This window comes from Bos taurus, chromosome 28, assembly GCF_002263795.3.
Source record: "Bos taurus isolate L1 Dominette 01449 registration number 42190680 breed Hereford chromosome 28, ARS-UCD2.0, whole genome shotgun sequence".
Taxonomy (NCBI): Eukaryota; Metazoa; Chordata; class Mammalia; order Artiodactyla; family Bovidae; genus Bos; species Bos taurus.
The window spans coordinates 34,710,074-34,729,558 of NC_037355.1; the positions used below are offsets into that span (position 1 = coordinate 34,710,074).

The 19,485-nt window shown below is 53.9% G+C and overlaps 1 long non-coding RNA gene across 1 annotated transcript in view; it reads left to right on the plus strand.

The window, feature by feature from the left end:
• The window catches only part of LOC132344145 (uncharacterized), a 49,900-nt gene that overhangs the window by 6,887 nt on the left and 23,528 nt on the right, over positions 1 to 19,485 (plus strand). Inside the window, exon 2 of the long non-coding RNA XR_009493267.1 lies at positions 1 to 19,485. This exon is cut by the window's right edge and continues 23,528 nt beyond it. This is a non-coding gene — a long non-coding RNA (uncharacterized lncRNA).

Below are 19,485 nucleotides of genomic sequence, written 5' to 3' on the forward strand. Positions count from 1 at the left end.
GAAACCCAACTATGGAAAGAAACAATTGTCTGTATCCAAAGACAACAGCGAATTAATGGCAGACCCAAGCCTGGAACCCTGTCTCTCCAGCTCATTAGTTCATTAAACATTTATTGAGCACCTATTGTTGGCCTGGTGCGGTCCGGCTAGCCACCCTTTGGTGCTCAGAAATGAGTGATGTTCCATCTTTGAGTTGGGAAGGGCCAGATGAATCTAAGGAGGACACTTTCTGTCTTGACCCTCAGATCCTATGCAGCTAGGAAGGATATGGCAGTGAGCCCCAACCCAGCAGCATATTTCTTGAAAGGTAATAATAGGTTGGTTGCACTGGATGTTTGAGGGGAGGAAAACAGAAACTCTTTAGGGAGAGTACAGGATTTCTCATCTGCCCAGGCCTGTTTAGTCCAAGGAGATGGGTGACTGCTGCCTCCAGTCCCCCAGCCCCACCCGGAAGGACTAGTGGTCTGCTCTCCTGTTCCTGCTAACACTTCCTCTGTGGATGGAGAAGCAGGGAGGGAGCCTGCTCACTCCGCCCTGGGAGTCACCTGTGTCATCTCGGGACGAGGAAGCAGACCCAGGTGCCTGGACCTCACCCTGTGCACAGGCTCCTGTCCAAATTCCCATCCTGCTCCCTGGTAGACCGTGGCCAACGCTGGGAAGCGGGGCACCCGGCTCGGCCCAGGCAGCACTCCGACTGAGGGACAGTTAGGGCATGGCAGCCTCTGGGGGAAGGGTCCCGAAACCTTTCGGCATTTGCCGGTGGGGAGGGCCCTCCCAGGGTCCCTGTCCCACCTTCGCGTTTTGCAGTGGGGAAACCCAAAGTCCAGAGAGGTGAAGGGGCTGGCCGCATGTCACACACTGAGGTGGATCCCCTGCACCAGGGTGTCTCACTGAGGGGGACTGAGTGTTCTGAGTGCGGAGGGGTGGAATTTCCTTATTGATGTCATTGTTTTGGTGCTTCTGCTGTTTACATCTTTAAAGCAACTAACCCAAGACTTGCATAAACATCCTAATACCCAGCATTTCCTGGGCAGCTCCTTGGCTTTAGGTTCTTACACTGCCCGGGATCAACTCTCAACTCCAGCCTCTGTGACATCTGTGACTTTGGGCAGCTCCATGTCTGCAGAACAGGTTCACTAATAGTATAAAAAAAGAGCATGTGGCCTTCCCCTTGGGTTGAGAAGATGGAGCACAGGCAGGGTCTGGCACATAGTATGTGCCCAAGACATGGTCGCCTCGGTCGCTGTCACGGCTGTTGCTCCCATGACCCCTGGCCAGCTGTTAGCAGTGCCTCACCTCAGAGTGAACTACGAAGAGACTCAGAGGTGTTGCCCAAGGCCACCTGGTACCTCAGGGCCAACCAAGGCAGGCTTGGGACCCAGGTTTCCTGACACCAGGCCCCTGCCGTGGTCTGCAGTCTCCCCTCTGGAGCAGGCAAGACTGCTGGGGCATCTCAGGGAGGCCCCGGTCCATGGGGCCTCATTCACCCTAGCAGGGAAGCCTGTTCCCCTGGGAGAGGTGTTCTGAAGGCAGAGATTTGTATCTGGGTTCCTGCCTCGGAACTTCGTCTTCGTCCCCTATAAATTGAGGTGAGCAATGATCGTATTGCCCCCGCAGACTCTTCCTGGGGCAGAGGTGTGGAGCAAAGGAGAGGCAGGAGGGGCTGAGTCTTGTTGGCCGTCAACTTCTGTGCAGACTTGTGCGGGATGGTCACTGACTCTGGGACCCTAGGCCAGTCACAGGCTCTGCTGAGCCTCAGTTTCCTCACCTGAAAATCGCAAGCTGAGACCACATCCAGGTTCTCAAAATGGGTCCTCACGGACACCAGTACACAAAAGGAAGGACAGATGGCAGAGCACAGCCTCTCCCGGGAAACCACCAGCCCCTTTGGCTCACCCAGGCTTTACTAAGCCATAGGACACACCTCTCACTTCCCTTTTTAATGCAGAATAACTCATGAAGACCCCAGTGGAACCTCCTGGTGAGCCTAGGTGGCCCCAGCTCTGCCATCTTACAGCTCAGCCAGTGGCTGGTTTTCCTAGTGAAGAGCGGCCTTCCCCAGGGGGTGTCCGTGATGGGGAGTGTGAGGACAGAAGCCCGCCAGCCTGTCTCTCAGCAGTTCTACCTGATCTCCACCCCCTCAAACCTGCAGGTCCGTCACTTTCGCTGGCCTCCTTTTCTTTTATTGTTACCAGACCACAAATCCGTTTGTGGTTGGGCAGGCCCCAAAGCAAGGCCAGCTTGGCAGAGGGGTGGGACCCTTCCATGTCCCTAGAGATAGGCCTTGAAGATCTGCTGGCTTTGTGAGAGGAGAGGCCCTTGCACCCAACCTGCAGGGGTGGTGAGCCTGCCTGCACTCCTTGGCAATTAATGTAGTTTTCTGCAGAGGTGGTCCCCAGCTTTGTTCCAATCCTTGAATGAGTTTGAACAGCTGAAAGCAGTGTAAGAACCACAGCCTTCATCTGAGGGTCTAAAATTACACTGGCTCTGGACTCTTGAGAGTCCCTTGGACAGCAAGGAGATCCAACCAGTCAATCCTAAAGGAAATCGGTCTTGAATATTCCTTGGAAGGACTGATGCTGAATCTGAATACTTTGGCTACCGGATGCAAAGAGCTGACTCATTTGAAAAGACTCTGATGTTGGGAAAGATTGAAGGCGGGAGGAGAAGGGGACAACAGAGGATGAGATGGTTGGACGGCATCACCAACTCGATGGACATGAGTTTGAGTGAGCTCCAGGAGTTGGTGATGGACAGGGAAGCCTGCTGTGCTGCAGTCCATGGGGTCACAAAGAGTTGGACATGACTGAGCGACTGAAATGAACTGGACTTCCCAGATGGTGGCAGTGGGAAAGAATCCATCCACTTGCCAATGCAGGAGATGCAGGTTTGATCCCTGGGTTGGGAAGATCCCCTGGAGAAGGAAATGACAACCCGCTCCAGTATTCTTGCCTGGAGAATCCCATGGACAGAGGAGCCTGGTGGGGTATAGTCCCTGCAGTCACTGCAAGAGAGGTGGACACGACTGAGGGATGAACCCACACTGGAGTTAGTGTGCCTGGCGGTTTGTCTTTCCTCTCCTCTCGTCCAGACCCTCTGATTCCCACTCATTTGTGTCTCACCTCTCTAGTCACGGAGGCACTGTGTTTAAACCCCCGCTCCCAAACCAGCTTGACTGGTGAGGAAGGCAAGGCCTAGGGAGAACGGACCTGACCAACATCACTAAGAACAGTAGGTCCCCTGGGACACCAGGCCTGGCTCGGAGTGGGGCGGCTGGGGTGGCCCCAGGGGGTGGCCTCTTGTGCCAGCTGCCCTTGCCGCTGAAACCATTTTGTCTCATCCTCCGTGAACACTGGGATTCAACGTTGACAGAAAGAGCTAGGATTAGGGTGAAGGGTGGAAGTTCCCGCCCACTCCCTTTTCTAGGGAGGCTGAGCAGGACTGGTTTAGGGCTTACTTGCTGTGGGTCAGGAGGCCAGTTTCAGCCCTGCTGGCTGCACTGCCTGTTTATCCTGCCCCGGTTAATGTCTCCTCTTCCTGGGCTGAGAGGCCTGACAACATTACCTAGAGAGAAGTGCGCGGTGTCTTCTGAATGCTGGGCCGGGATCAGTCAGTTGTGAGCTGTTAGCTGGGGTGTCATGCTGCTGTCGGGGATGGGAGCGGGGGCAGCCTGGGGCCTTGGGGAGAGCCGTGGGCCCCAGCTGGCTTTCCCCCCCCGGCAGGCCCGCTCTGGGACGGCGGATGTGTCACTTTCCCTCCCTGGCTCACACCCCTCCTGCCCTTAATTTTGTGGGACTCTGGGGAGTGGGCATTGTGGCTGGCAGGGGGCAAGTCAGGGGGCTCCTGGGCACTTAGCCCCTCTGCCTGGTTTGCTTAGCACCCCCGCAACTCCACCCCAAGCTCTTGGACCCCCTTTTGCTTCCAATCCTTGAAAAAGAGAGGAAACCTCAAGTGTGATTTCTTGCCTGGTGTTTGGTGATGGGGCCTGGCTGTGAAAGGAACTTCCCTGAAGCTGTGAGCTCAGCATTGATTTATTTCCTGCAAAAGGATCGCATTGTGATTCCTCCCACCCCAGTCCAGGTTGACACTTTCATTTCTGTGTGTGCTTTGGGTACAGGGCTGATTTCTATAGGCACAGGAGTGGAGCTGCTTTGGGGCTTGGAATCCACATGGGGCCCAGGATTCTCAGAGTTTTCTGCCTTGTGGATGGCTGCCCTCCTAGCTAGCTCCCTAGAGGTGTGGTTGTCCAGCCAGGGGAGATGGTCCTCCAGACCTGCCGCTCTGGGGGCTCCAAACACTACTATTCTGGGTGTTCATGGGACCTTTGATTCTCAAGACTGCAAGGGAGCTTGGCAGCCACCTCATCTGATGTCTTGTTACACAGATGACTTCCGGTCCTTCTGCCACATCCCCACAGAGCATGTTATAGGCTTGCATGCCTCCAGGGACAGCTCCCTGCCTCCTATCTGCTTCCTCCTGGGAAGTTCCACTTTGTGTGGCGCCTGGAAGAATGCCTCTCACTATCTCTCAGAACTGTGCCGATAGGGTAAAGTCAGTTCTTGGGAACTCCCTTTCGCATCATGGGTGTTTCCCCAGAGACTTCTCCTCTCTAGCTGAGTTCAGGCTGGAGTGGGCAGAATGGGCTTCCTGGATGAGGTAGCCTTTCTCAGTTCTCCTGCTGCTGCTGCTAAGTTGCTTCAGTCGTGTCTGACTCTGTGCGACCCCATAGACGGCAGCGCACCAGGCTCCCCCATCCCTGGGATTCTCCAGGCAAGAACACTGGAGTGGGTTGCCATTTCCTTCTCCAATGCATGAAAGTGAAAAGTTAAAGTGAAGTCGCTCAGTCGTGTCCGACTCCCAGCGACGCCATGGACTGCAGCCTCCCAGGCTCCTCCGTCCATGGGATTTCCCAGGCGAGAGTCCTGGAGTGGGGTGCCATCGCCTTCTCTCCCCTCAATTCTCCAGGCCTTCTTATTATCTCTGCCTTCTGGTAAGAGCCTGGGCAGCTTGGAGAACTCAAGCCTGACCTGAAAATGGTCTAAGACATGGAAGCAGGCTGGGGATGTCCCAACAGTGGCTCATTAGGGTCCAAGGGAGAGAAAGTGGCCTGGCACCTGCTCTTTAAGTGTCAGACATGCCCGTTGTTTTGAGAAGGAAATCTTTCTAGCTTCTCCCAGCTTGCTTACCTGCCGCTGGAACTGGGGTCCCTTTCTAGGAGCACAGCCAGGGGGCTGTGAGTACTGCTCCCTCACTGTCTGTCTCCATCTGCCTCTTCCCAAGCCCCTCTCTGCCCTGCTCTGTCCCCTGTCTCACTGTCGGAACCTCCTGCCTAAGCATCCTGAGGCCCCAGAGACCCGGCGTGTCTACAGAGAGTGCTGGATTTAGTCAGAACTTCTGGCATTGCGTGCCGACAGTGCCCACCTAGGCTGTCAGAGGGGCGAGCCAGTGCCCTGCATGCTGCCCAGTGTCACAGCACTTATTACCATGTGCCGTGATGACAGTGTCAGCACAGAAAGGCCTTGGAGATTATCCAGGGCAACCCTCTCATTTAGCTGCTGGGTCTGACCTCAGAAGAGACAGAGGCCTCCCCAAGGTCACAGAGCAAGTCCTTGGCTTGGAGAACTGGAGCTAAAACCCAGGCATCCTGACCATCAGCGTGTGCCCATCCTCCGCCTTGTCATTGGGCAGAAACCTTTTGCTGACTGAGACTCAGAGGGAAGCCCCACTGTGGCTGTGGTAGTGACACCTGGTTCACCTGGGACCTACCATCCTCATCTCACAGAGCTCCTGGGCCTTGGCTCTCTGGCTGTACTCACCAGAACCTCTGGGCCTGGGTGTCTCCATGACCCAGAGACCCAGCTGGCTCCCCGAGCCGAGCAGCCCCCCATTCCCTCCCCGCACCCCCGCCTACACCGGGGCTGCTGCCCTAAAACAAGGCTCTCCCCTTCACTTCCTGACTCAGACAGGGCTGCCCTGCACTCTGCTAGCTGTCACCTTGGCTAGAAACAGTGTCCCACTGGCTAGAACAGGAGCCCACCCGAGACCCCTTGCACAGGTGTCTAGCCTAACTGGCTGCAGAATGTTACCCTGGCCTGGGACCATGGGTTGAATTTGTGACCCTCGTTTCAACCTGGTGCAGTCCCTTCCGGGTCTCTGAAGATGCAAAGATGCCCAGACTGTTGGGACAGCTGGGACCTGGGCAACCAGCCTATCTTATCCCTGTCTCATCCCCATTTCCCAGATTAGGAGACTGAGGCCCAGAGAGGGAAGGAAGCTGGCTGCAAAGCCAGCAAGGTACTAAATCCTCCATGTGAGCCAGCCTGGCCTCCTTCCATCGCCCGCTCCCCGAGGCTAATTCCTTGGATTGCCCAGGTCGAGTGTGTGTGGAACAGGGACATGCAACGAATAGCAGCTGCTGCTTTCCCTTCAGGGCTTGTCCAGACCCTGAGGCCAGGCCCTGATTCCCTTCCAAACCTGGGAGCCCGTGCGCTGGGAGGGCAGCACCTGCTGCCTGCTGCCAGCCTGAGAACCAGGTTTCCTGGCCGGTCTGGAGCCTCCAGTGTTCTGTCCCTGAGGGTACAAGGCCTGGGATCTTTCTGTGCCTCCCCTTGCCCTGCTCTTTAAGAAAGATGGATTACTCGATGACCCTGTATGCGAGACAGCAAAAGAGACACAGATATAAAGAACAGACTTGTGGACTCTGTGGGAGAAGGCGAGGGTGGGATGAGTTGAGAATAGCATTGAAACATGTATATTACCATATGTGAAATAGATCGCCAGCCCAGGTTTGATGCATGAGACAGGGTGCTCGGGGCTGGTGCACTGGGATGACCCTGAAGAATGGGGTGCGGAGGCCGTTGGGAAGGAGCTTCAGGATGGGGGACACGTGTACACCCACGAAAGCTGATTCATGTCAATGTATCGCAAAACCACTAAAGTATTGTAATTAGCCTCCAATTAAAATAAATTAATTTTTTAAAAAAAGAAAAGCAAAAAAAAAAAAAAGAAAGATGGATCACTTATGCATTCGTCAAGTTTGTTGAACACCTACTATTTGCCAGGAACTATTCCAGACCTTGGAGATCTAGTGGTGAACTTGACAGAGGCCCACTGCATTCTCGTAGGTGAGACAGTCAGCAAGTCTACAGCTTAATGTACAATGTCATGCTGAGTTAGGGTAAGTGTTTTGAGGAAAACAGAGGATAAGGTGATACAAGGAGATGAGAGAATTGGGCTTCTTTAGATAGAGTGATCAGGAAAGGCTTCTCTGAAGAGGCCTACCTTTGAGTAGATATCTCAGGGAGATAAGGGAGTGAATCCCATAAGCATTTGGGAGAAAAGCACTCTAGACAGCAGGAACAGAGTGTGCAAAGACCCTCTGGCATACTCTAAGAAAGGCAGGGAGGCCAGTGTAACTGGATGGAGTAGGATCAGGAGGAAGATAGGAGAGGAAGTGAGCAAGGTGGTCAGGGACCAGGTCACAGAGGGCCTTATGGAGCCCAGGAAGGGCTTCTGACCTCACACTCAGTAATTTGGAAGTCATTGGAGGATTTTAATTAAAGGACTGAGACTATCTGGCATATCTTCTAAAAAGATCCCTCTGCCTAGTGAGCTGAGTATAGATTCTAGGAGCCAAGGGTGGAAACAAGGAGAGCAACTGGGCGGCTTTTACAGGAACCCACATGAGGATGCTGGTGACTTTGACCAGAGTAGTCAGTGGCGTTAGTGAGATGGATGTTAGTAAGCGGATGTTAGTGGATGTATTTGAGTGCCTAGAAGCCCACTGGGAATGCCTGCCGATCTCTGCCAAGCAGGCTGAGGGGTCGGGACTGGCAAGCTGGCCCAGATCTCCAAGTCCTGTGGGTACGTGCACTTTTTCTTTCGTGCTTGTCACCTCCCATGAAACTATAAACTATTTGTCATAAAGTGCCCAATGAGCAGTTGGGAAAATAGAGGCATGGGGAGGTGTTTCTCACACCCAAGTCTGCACTTGTCACTTAGCATCTGGCTCCCATCCTGGTTGTCTTGCATTCGCCTTCTGCTTTCATACCCTCTGCTCTGCACCGTCACTTTCTAACACGCCATCACCCGCAAGCCCTGGCACCCTTGCCTATGTCAGTCCTTACCCAGTCCTACCTGGTGAACTCCTCTGCGTCCCTAAGAGCCCAGCTCCAGAGCTGCCACCTCTGACCTCCCTCCCCTGGATGCTTTCCGACCCTAGGGTTTCTTCCTCCACTGAAAATTCTCCTGTTCCTCTCTCTTCTGCCCTCTGTTGCCTGTGATCCACCAGAATGGGTACTGGGTCTGTGCCTCCCCCTTTAAGCCCCCTCTTTCCACTCCAGGTCCTCACAGCCTGGCCCAGGACTGGCACAGAGGAGGGAACACAAACATCGCAGTGTATTCCTGGAGCAATAGCTGGTCACCATGGAAACAAGGAAGTGTTGCAACTTCCCTGACTGTGGAGGTTGGGGTCACAGCAGGTAGCTCTGTCCTGGCCCCAAGGGTCAACCCATGATGACCATCCTGGGATTCTTATTGATTCAACGTCATCTTCAGCAGGTCCTTTCCCATCCCGGGGTCTCAGTTTACCTGTCAGTGACATGGGGGCACTGGGACTGCTTGGCTCGCTGAGGTTGTTTCCACCCTGTACCTCCGATTCTGCCTTGTAACCACAGGCAGGCCCTTCGCCCTCTTTAGGCCTCCAGTTCCCTATTCTGTTCCTGTCTCTCCTCCAAGAGGATAACCTGTCTGAGTCAGGCCACTCCAGAATCCCAGGGTGTACATGGCCAGGAGGCCCTTGATAACTAAACTGGGATTCGTGTGACTTACAGAGACAGCAGGAGGGAAGTCCTACCTCCCAGATGGCAACAGGGGCAGCGAGGGGTGGGTTTCACTCTGGTCTGAGCCTGTGCAGGCCCCTGGGCCTCCTTCCCTTGCCTTGAAGGTGACCACAGCTGGTGTTTGTCAGATGGGCCTTGTCTCCACTGGCTGCCACCCAGCATACTGGTGTTGAGCAGGGCTGGTCCTGGGCGGCCCCAGAGACTGCCCGCAGCAGGGTGAGTGGGTGGACAGTGCCTTCTCACTATGACTGTCTTCTCTCCACTTCATTACTTAGAAGCCAAGAGTTAGCCAAACACAAAACCGCAGCCTGGCTGCTGGCACCCTTCATGGCCTTGCAGCGTCTGAGTGAGGTGGTTCCAGGGCTTGGTGACAATCAGGCAGGGCCCAGACCAGTGAGACCAAGGATCTGAGATGCCCAGTAAGGGCCTAACCCAGAGCCAGGTCTCCACCTGCCACTAGTCTCAGTGGGCAGAGGGCTCAGGCTTCCCAGGTGGCTTAGTGGTAAAAGAATCTGCCTGCCATTGCAGGAGATGTGGGTTCAGTCTCTGGGTTGGGAAGAGCCCCTGGAGGAGGAAATGGCAACCGACTCCAGTATTCTTGCAGGAAAATCCCATGGACAGAGGAGCCTGGTGGGCTACAGTCTAGAAGGTCTCAAAGAGTCAGACATGAATGAGCGACTGGGCTTGCCTGCAGGCAGAGGACTCAGCCTGGACCAGTCCACCTCAACTCCCGCCTGGCACTTAGCAGGGGGTTGGTCTTTCCCATCAGGCCCGTAAGGAGGAACCTGGGATGAGAGGGCCTCTGGGGCTCTCCAGGTCTGCTTGCTCATCTGTAAAATGGGTGGAGAGCACCGCCTCCCAGGGCGCCAGGAGGGGAGGCCGAGGAGGGTAGTTTGTATCCAGTAAAAACTCTTACTGGATTGCCAGCAGACTTCAGCCGGAGGGATGCCCCTGTAAACATCTTTTTCAGGAAATGAAAGCCGGAAATTTTTTAAGGTTGAGAATCTGGTGCCGTGTGGAAATACCTCCCCCTCTGTGTCTATGTGGTTTCCAGTGGTTGGGAACTCATGTAGCCAACCAGACGTGCATTCCCTGCCCAGCACTGCTCTGATGTTGGGCTGACTAGCATCCTCAGGGCAGTAAGGGGCCCCGGAAAATGGCTGTGATCAGAGTCAGGAGACCCAATTCCCATCTCCACCAGGGAGCCACTTGGTGGCCCTGAGTCTGCCCTCGGTTTCCCTGTGTGTGCATTGAGGCCTTTTCTAGCTAGGACTCTTGAAGAAGTCTGTTTGAGTATTTGTACCTCCTGGGTAGGCAAGGCTGTCTGTACAAGCCCCCTCACCCCCCACCAACACTGACTGTGATCATCTCCCCTCTACTCACAGAGTTCTCCCATTTGTAGAACAGGGATCTGTCCACAGGGCTTTGGACATTGTTGTGGAGACTGGCATAAAGTCTCTCAGCTTCTCCTTCTAGCACATCTCAGTTTTATCATTGCCTCCTCCCGGGGGTCTCTCAGGTGCTCCCCTTTACTCCCCTAGCCCTCTGCATTCTCCCTGACTGGACTGCCATCTTCGTGAGGGTACCAGCTTGGTCTCATTCCTGCATCCCAGACAGCCTGGAGCAGCCAGGGTGTTCAGTAAAGCTCAGATAGAAGGATAAGGAAATAGAAACCCTCAGTTATCCAGATAGTACCAGTTTTCTCAGCATATGGGTTTCACTCAGCTATGTTCAATTGCTGATGTTTTGCTCAGGATATAGGATCCTTTAAAAAAAAAAATCTAATTTTTAATAAGCTCCAAGGCCAGAATTGGGCTTTCCTGGTGGCTCAGACAGTAAAAAAACTGCCTGCCATGCAGGAAACCTGGGTTCAATCCCTGGGCTGGGTTTTGGCGAATCCTTGTCTTTCAAAACTGGTGCTTTCTGACTTGTATGCTGCTGCTGCTGCTAAGTTGCTTCAGTCGTGTCTGACTCTGTGTGACCCCATAGACGGTAGCCCACCAGGCTCCCCCGTCCCTGGGATTCTCCAGGCAAGAACACTGGAGTGGGTTGCCATTTCCTTCTCCAATGCAGGAAAGTGAAAAGTGAAAGTGAAGTCGCTCAGTCGTGTCCAACTCTTCACGACCCCATGGACTGCAGCCCACCAGGCTCTTCCGTCCATGGGATTTTCCAGGAGAGAGGACTGGAGTGGGGTGCCATCGCCTCTCCCTCTGACTTGTATAGTTGCATGTATTCACATTGTTTGAGCAGTTACTATCTCTTTTTTGAGTTACATAGAGTAAATAATCCCATTTCTCATTTCTCATGCCAAAAAAGCAAGGAAGGTTAGTAAACATTCTGCTTTGGTTGTTCTTTGTTATGTTTCTACCTTCAGGGACTAGGTTTTATCTGTCTGTTCCTCCCTTCCGGACTCCAGGTCTCCCATACACCATGCGCTTGCTCAGTGCATTGTGTCTGTTGGGACCGTCGTGTTTGATCATACATGGTGTGCACTACACAGCTTAGGAGTGCTCACAGTGTAGTCCCCACAGATTACACATTTATTAAGTTCTGGTGGATAGTGGGGAAGTGTTTTGCGAAAGGGGAACCTTGTTCTAGTTCTTGTAAAGCCACTGTCAGGACTAGGAGCTAGGGACTCTCAGGACTAGGGACTGTCATTGGCCCATTGCCCCAGCTGAAACTCGGGAGTCATCGCTGGCTCCTCCCTAGGACTGCTACCTATGACACTGGGTTTCCATGTCCCTGCTGCGCTGCCCAGAACTTGGCCTGTGGGAGTATGTAGTCAGGGAACTGACACCTCAGACTCCACCTTCCAAATGTTTCCAAAGTCACCTCTCCTTTCCACTCTTATGAAGCAGCCTTTCCCTCCAGTGTCTGCCTCCAGCTTCCCTTCTGTCCTCTCTCTACTTGGCCACCAGCATGACCTTAATATAAGGCACCTCTGATGCTGTCACCTCCGCTACTCTACTTAAAACTCCTTTGTAGCCCTCTAGCACCTACAGCCCGGCTAGAGATGCTACATCTCTAGATGCTAGATGTAGGAGGTGCTACAGCACCTACTCAGGGCCCTTTGGCCCCAGCTGAACTTCCACTTGTGTGTGCTTTACATATTCTGTTCTCTGCTCTGTCTGCTTGGTGAACTCCTAGGCATCCTGCAAAGCTCTGCTCAAGGTGGAGCTTGCCCTCATGCACCAGCTAGGTCAAGGAGGTGGGTCCCCTGCCTTTGCCCCAGTTTCCCCAGCACTGTTGCAGCCCTCATCTGGCAGGATCCCAGCTACCTTCAAGGTGCCCTATCCACATACAGGCTCTGACTCCCTGATACCCAGCACCAAGCTTGGCATGTAGCAGACATTCCAAAATGCTTGTTAAAGAGGCAAATAAATAAGTGATGGCTATACTTTACACAGAGTTGGTAGGTTTTGTGGTTTGGAGATAAATATAAATTGTTGTTGCTGTTTTCATCTCTCAGTCGTGTCCAACTCTTTTGCGACCCCGTGGACTGTAACCCACCAGGCTTCTCTGTCCATGGAATTCTCCAGGCAAGAATAGTGGAATGGGTTGCCATTTCCTTCTCTAAAGGATCTTCCCGACCTGGGGATTGAACCTGTGTCTCCTGCATTGGCAAGCAGATTCTTTACCCCTGAGCCACCAGGGAAGTCCAAATATAAATGCATAAATATACAAACATATATACATATATATATTTGCATTTTAGGTGGGTACCTTAGAAGAGACTTGCATGCTTTGCTTGAGAAGGAATTGAGTAACTTCAGTCCCAGAGCCCCAGCTGCCCCGTGTACATGGTCTGACCCCTCAGTCACTTCTTTTGGGCCCCCCACTCAGCACCCCACTCCAGTACTCTTGCCTGGAAAATCCCATGGATGGAGGAGCCTGGCAGGCTACAGTCCATGGGGTCGCAAAGAGTCGGACATGACTGAGCGACTTCACTTTTTCCTTCTTCACTCCCTCAACACTCCACTTAGAGCCAGAGGGGTAGCCGGCCTGAGTGGTTTTGCCCAGGGTTGCCGCCCTCCTCGGCTTGGCTTCCTGGGAGAATTGGCTCAGCATCAGCCTGGCCGGGCCTCAGGGCCTCTTGGGCAAGACTCCCTGGGCAGGGCCAGGGGCTGGAGCCTCATCCATGCAGCCTACGCACCAGGCCAGTCTGCGGCCGAATGAGCTCCAGCTTGCCACGGAGCTGGGGGCGGGCAGGAGGGAGGGACATCCTCTGTCGGATGAACATGGGTGTCCGGGCCTGCCGAGGCACATCCCAGTGCTCTATTGGTTAGAGGCACTGAGCTGGGAGTTGCCAGGTGTCAGCCAGAGAGTGACAGGGAGGGAGACTTTCCTGGGACTCGGCCCCTGCAGCAGAGCGGAGGCTGCAGGAGGTTTGGGATCCCCAGACCCGTCTGACTGCTGTCTGTCCCTTCCCTGATGATCTTTTCACTACCTCAATTCCGGCAGCTCCTGGGGTCCCGGGGAGGCTGGGTGGGCCACGGGCAGGTGATTTCTCTAAGCCAAGACTGAGAGCAAAATTTCTTTTTAGCTATCCCCATTGCAAATACTGAGTTGGCCAAAAAAATCATTCGGGAGAAGATATTACAGAAAAACCCGAACAAACTTTTTGGCAAACCCAATATGTTTTAATCCGTACTCAGTTGAGGCAAAGCTCACATCCTTGGAAACACCCACTGCGCACCAGGCATGGTTATTTGGGACCTCACAGTTGTTACAACAACCCTCTGGAGTGGGTAGTGTTATCCCCATTTTAACCAGGCAGAAGCTGGAGCTCAAAGAGGTGAAGTTGCTTCAGGCTCCACAGCTCTTAATACCAAGGCAATATTGGTCTCTTTCTCGCTCCATGTGAAAGTGAAAGTGTTAGTCTCTCAGTAGTGTCCAACTCTTTGTGACCCTGTGGACTTTAGCCCACAAGGCTCTTCTGTCCATGGAATTATCCAGACAAGAATACTGGAGTGGATTGCCATTTCCTTCTCCAGGGGATCTTCCTGACCCAGAGATCAAACCCATGTCTCATGCATTGCAGGTGGATTCTTTACCAGCTGAGCCACAAGGGAAGCCCAAGAATACTGGAGTGGGTAGCTTATCCCTTCTCCAGTGGATCTTCCTGAGCCAGGAATCGAACCGGAGTCTCCTGCATTACAGGCAGATTCTTTACCATCTGAATCTATTAATACCAAGGGGATGTTGGTCTCTTTCTCCCTACAGATGGCCACTTCTAGAATTTTCTTATCAAATCCTTCCCTGCTGGGGTGAGTAACCCTGCTGAATAACCCGATGGGCATGGTTACCAGCCTCTAACTGGGGAGCCTGGGAAGTTTCCTAGGTGGGCACGTCTCTAGGGAAAGTGGACAGATGGCCAGAGAGCCTGGAGCCTCTGGTAGAGTTCATTGCCACCGAGGAGAGAATCTCTGTGGCCCGTGGGTAGAACGCTGGCATGCTGGATCCTTCTCCCCCACACAGCCTGATGCCAAATGAACCCGCTGCAGTGAAGGAAAATGTACCCTGTGGTACTCCTGTAAGCACAGACTGAGGGCCATAGCATTGTCAGAGAAACCCAGATGCCGCCCGTGAACCCAGCACTGCAGGCGGGAGCGTCCACTCAACTTTCATTCTTGAACTTGTTTAAGGTGTTTCTTGATTTCCTCTTGGCTGGTTTCAGCCCAGTGCTGTTGGAGTCCCTCTTCATGCCAGGGGAAGCAGTGAACTGTTCTCCCTGAGCCCTGAAAACCTAGAGGACTGCGATACTGGATCAGACGGGGGTTAGATGGAAATTGGCAGTGCTGGGCCCCGTGGGCACTTGGGGTGCTTTCTGCATGCTCCTGAAGGTGGAACCTGACTCAGGGCATGTCAGTTGGGTGTGCCTTCACCTGTCAGTGGGGACAACCCCCTGCCTTTGGAGACCTGCCATGCACATCACCTCTATGGACTGTCCTTGGCACAGGGCACCCTCCACCCTTTCCCAGCACAGGGCCCGGAGCAGCCACCTTCTTCATCCCTCTCCCAAGCTTGTGTCTGTGTGTGCGCACACAGGACTTCCTGGTTTTGGGAAGGGAAGGGGGACAGGTGGCAGAGAGACAGGATGAGCCCGAGTGTAATTTTATTTCTGTGGTTCGCCTTTCAAGCTGTCACGGTAAATCTATTTTACTTGTCACTTTGTAAATCATTATGCAGGATTAAGCCTTTTACCAGCTTTTAGGGCTTCTGCAGCCATCGACAGCCCCCGCCTTCCCCATCCAGCCTTCTGAACACCCCTGGCTGCGCTGGGCACTGGCCCCTCCGCTGTTTCTTCAGGCGGGGTTGGTTCCAACGACAGTGGAAGCTGGGAGACAGCTGGCCCATTGCTGACTTTAGCAGTCCCATTTCACTGACCGGAAAACAAGCTCAGGGAGAAGAGCAGGGACTCCCAGGCCCAGTGTCCAGGGTACTCAAGTGTTTCTGCCGCCCCTGAAGCAGTGGAGAGGGAGGCTGCTTGGGGAACCTGGGACACTGCAAATGGAGGGTTTTCCTCATCACCCCAGGGGTTTGGAGCCCCCTCACCCCACCCTGGCCATGAGACCCACAGAGAGCGCAAGCACGGAAGAGGTTTTTAAAGGAAGGAGGTTCTGCTTGGAGCCAAAGAAGAAGCTTCTACCCACTTCTGGGGTGCAGGGACACAAGCTTGGGTGACAAGGAGCTGGACATGGGGGTATGATCTGAGGCCCCCACACTGGCATGTAGCACTCCAGTTAGTTCTCTAGAAACCCATGCACTTCTCCAGAGAAGGCTTCAGGGTGGAAGAACAATGAAACCATTCGTTGAGAGGCTCAGAGCTGCAGACAGTGGCCAGGCCCACTGGGCCAAGAGCCAGCGGTGTGTGGTGGTGTACTTCCCATCGCCGGCCCATCTGGAGAGGCCTGCTCAGAAAAACAGAAAACAAAAAGGCCCCACCCACAAGGCTGACCTGCATTTCAGGAGCTGAGGTTTCGGGGGCACTGGCTTTGAGGGGTGGGGGATGTGCATGCCCCAAAGAGCCCTGCCAGGTCAGGCTCAGCCCTCTCTCTCCCTGCCTTTTCCATCAGGGTGGACTGGCCTCCCCACCACCACCCCCCAGACCCAGGCCATGGGGCTTCCTTCTTATCGCTTGCGTTCTGCTTTTCTTCCTGCCTTTGTGCTGGTAGAGGCCCCGGCCTTGTGGGGCAGCATTCACCCACACTGCTCCCCTCACACCCCAACCCAGACCTCCTTTGTCTTACTTGTAATCTGACAGGTGAGTCACTCACCTGTAATTTCGTCCCAGCAGGAGGCCTGCTGGAGCATCTCCTTACGGTAGGGCCCCGTGCTTGGCATAGTGAGGGCTCCTGATGGGAGCAAGAACCTAAACCAGGCAGTGGGCCCATCGCTTCCTGCTTCCCTGTCACAGCGCCCCCCGCCCCACCCATGCTAGGTGCCAACTGCTTGATTATGTTCCCATTTCTAGACATGAACTCCTTCTAGAAAGCCAGAACCCCATTTCCTGTATCCCCTAGCACAGTTATCAAGGAGATGGCATGGGCAGAAGAGCAGAGGCTAAGGCAATATTTCTTGAATGGAAGGATGGCCAAACAAAATTCCTGAGACTCTGACTTCAGTGAGTTTCAAGGTCTAATTGTAAACTAAGCCTTGGCTATTTGACAGAATAGGAATGATACCTACTCAAAGTACCAGGGAAATCCAAGAAGTTCCAAAGAGACCTTGGAACAAATGAGCAATGAGAACGGGCTAAAGCAGTCAGGGAGGGGCTTCTGGGGGAGGGGACATTTAAAGGCAGTGTTGAAAATGCAGAGACTTTAGCTAGAACAAGGCGAGGAGGAAAGGGGGAGAAAGGGCACTTCTGGGAGGCAAAAAGGTGTGAAGAGAGGAAGACAGGTGTGCATGCCCCAGGGGCCCGGGATTCCGGGGAAGCGCAGCCAGTGCCTGTGTCTTCAGGGGAGTTACTGAGGCCAGGTCTCCAGCGATGGCTGGAACCTCAGCGAGAAGGCAGTGTTGGGAGGAGACCCTTACTGTCTCCTCCCAAGGAGGCAAGGGAGGTCAGGGAGCGGTAGCATTTGAGGAGAGTAATCAGGAGGCAGAGAACTGCTTGGATTGGAGGGAGAGACTGGAATCTGTTTGTTAACACAGGTGGAGTCCCTCAGCTGCATCTCAGGGCCATCCCACCTGTGCTGGGTGGGAGGGCTGGTGGGGATGGGGCCCAGGGGACTGGCTCCTCCTTCAGCTGGGCCCTCCACACTGAGCGGGAGAGGAGGTGAAAGCAGCCGGTGTTTCTGAAGGTCTAAGTCCAGGCTGGCCCAGCCGTCCCCTCATGGGGTGTCATGGCCCCGAGTCTCTGCCCTCAACCGGCAGAGTGGGGAGATTTAACAACCACAGCCTGTCTGCCCAGCTGCTATGAGGAGTAAATGAGGTGCATGGAGGGGAAGGTCTTTGGGAGCTGACATCATCCATCAGGTTTCATCCCATTCGGGAAAATCGGTGGCTGCAGTGGCATGGCTATTTCAAGGCTGCTGGTTTCATTACCAACAAGCTGTGTGACCTTGGGCTAGATACGGCCTTCTCCAGGCCTCAGCTTTCTCCTCCATAAAAGGGTCCGTCCTGGTAACCCCTGTCTCACCAGGTGCTAAACGTTGCATTGAATGCATGCCACATGCACGGTTGCTGGTGTTCTCTGCTAGGAGACTGAGGCTTGGGTGTCCCTCTGTGGGCAGGGCCCACATTGCCTGCCAAACCCAGTTGTCACGACAGTTTCACACCGCCTCCTTGTAACCTCCACCAAGAGCTTCCAGTTCACATCTTGATCTCTGGTGACTTCTAGGTCCATATTGCGGAGAAGGCAATGGCACCCCACTCCAGTACTCTTGCCTGGCAGATCCCATGGACGGAGAAGCCTGGTAGGCTGCAGTCCATGGGGTTGCTAAGAGTTGGACATGACTGAGCATCTTCACTTTTCACTTTCATGCATTGGAGAAGGAAATGGCAACCCACTCCAGTGTTCTTGCCTGGAGAATCCCAGGGACGGGGGAGCCTGGTGGGCTGCTGTCTATGGGGTCGCACAGAGTCGGACACGACTGAAGCGACTTAGCAGCAGCAGGTCCGTATCGAGTTCACTTGCACTTCCTGTCCACCCCCTGGAGGCCCTTTGATAGTCTAGCAGGTAACGAGTTCCTATCAGTCCCCTGTTATCCCTCAGCAAGCCTTGTGCAAGGCGTGTGCCTCTAAGTGATGCTCACGGCTCTGTGGACATCCCGACACAAGCTGGTCACATAGTTCGCTTTTCTATGAAACACGGAGAGGTTTTTTTTAAAGAACAGATTGTGTGTTTCTGATAAAAGAGCCCTTGAGAGAGTGAAGAGATAGGGTACTGGAAAGAGCACCCCCAAAGCTGTTTGTGATGCAGGCATTCGAAGGGCTGAGCGGCCACCCCACAGGAGAAAGGCTCCTGGGGGCTCACTTTACACTTTACACTTTAAACCGAGGATGAGAGGGCAAAAGGGGCCATCCTGAAGTCACCTAGCAAATGTGACTAGGTGGCACTCGCAAGCTTCAGATAGTAATGATTGTATTCCTCTTCACCACCACCACCACCTCATTCAGAAGATTTACCAGTGTTCAGCACTGGTAAATGTGCCAAGCGGCTTATATACATTATCTCATTTAATTCTCCAAAGAACCCTATAAGGGAGAGACTATTTTTTATCCCCCTTAACATACACATGGACTTCCCTGGTAGATCAGTGGTAAAGAATCTGCCTGCCAATGCAGGAGATGGGGGTTCAATCCCTGGGTCAGGAAGATTCCCCTGGAGAAGAAAATGGCAACCCACTCCAGTGTTCTTGGCCTGGGAAATCCTGTGGACAGAGGAGCCTGCTGGGCTACAGTCCATGGGGTCACAAAAGAGTCAGACACGACTGAACAACAACACACACGTGAGCACACACAGTGATGCTCAGAGGGATTAAGGCCACAGAGCTGGGAACGTGTCAGGGGCAGAGTTTGAACACAAGTCTCAGAGCCTGGAACTTTCTCTCCCACTGCTCTCATTGACCCCCCTTCGCCCACCCTGAACGCCTCTGCACGGCCTGTCCCCGGGCCAGTCCCCGTGAAGCTAAGAGAAGACATCTTCCTCTTTCTAGGAGGTGTGGGACTTTCTGTATTGAGCAGATAAAAGAGCCCGTTTGGGATGATTTTTATCAGCTTGAGCAAGCCGGTTTGACTTACAGGAAGAAGCCAATTTGCATTTTGGGAAAGAGCTGAGTGTAAAGGCCGCGGTGAGCGCCGGGTGGATTTATAAATAAACAGTCGGCCGAGAGCATGGTGTGTCCCCAGTCGCACAATGCTGGGCTCACGTTGACACCACAGACCATTCCACACGTCACAGCTGTCCTTTGGACAGAAAGGGCCTAATTGAGTAAGAGCTCACTGTTGGAAACGCCACGGAATCCGTCCCCCGACCTGGCTTCCCCAGGCACAGGCCAGCCGGAGGAGGTCGGCTGCAGCCGGGCCTGTTTACCGAGGCCGCTGGCATCACATGCCGGGTGCAGAGCCCGCCGGCAGTGACACCGGGCGGCCCAGAAGGCTGCGAGCGTGGGGCCGGGCCGCCTAGAGAGAGGCGCGAGGG